The sequence below is a fragment of the Alligator sinensis genome, unplaced genomic scaffold, assembly GCF_000455745.1.
Source record: "Alligator sinensis unplaced genomic scaffold, ASM45574v1 scaffold1443_1, whole genome shotgun sequence".
In the NCBI taxonomy this organism is placed as follows: Eukaryota; Metazoa; Chordata; order Crocodylia; family Alligatoridae; genus Alligator; species Alligator sinensis.
In genome coordinates this window covers 516,980-517,571 of record NW_005842876.1, presented here as the reverse complement: position 1 = coordinate 517,571, position 592 = coordinate 516,980, and positions in this window count along the sequence as shown.

The window sequence follows — 592 nt, the reverse complement described above, 5'->3', positions numbered from 1 at the left end:
GCCTCGCCTCGCCTCGCCTGCCCCACGCCCTCCCCTTCCAACTTGCTCCTGCCGAGGACGGAGTTGGCTGGAGCTGGGGGGGCAGCAGGAGCAGGAGGAGGAGGACAAAAAAAAATCATCATCATCATCATCATCATCATCAACCCCTCCAGCCCCAGAAGAAGGAAGGTGGCAGGGGGGCAGCGCTGCCCTGGCGAGGAGGCAGAGCAGGGGGCAGCGTGGATCTGAGCATCAGCTGGTGGTGCTGGAGGAGGAAGAGAAGCGAGAGAGGAGGAGGAAGGCGGAGGAGGAGGAGGGGGAGATCTCGCTCCCTTTTTTTGCGGTCTCTTCAAGCAGCGGCTTTTCTCCTGGAGCAGCAGCAGCAGCAGCTCGGGCTGTGCGTGCCCGTGCCGCATCCGACCAGCACCCGCCGAGGCATCACCTTGCTCTGAAGTTGGGCAACTGGGGAGATACATCCGAGCGGGCTCCGTGCTGGGAAGGCGAAGGAGGAAATTTTTTTTTTTTTTTTTTTTTTTCCCCCTCCTTTTTCCCCCCCCTCGGGAAGCCGGCAGGAAAGGAAAGGAGACACTCCCCCGCCCCCCATTTTTCTTCC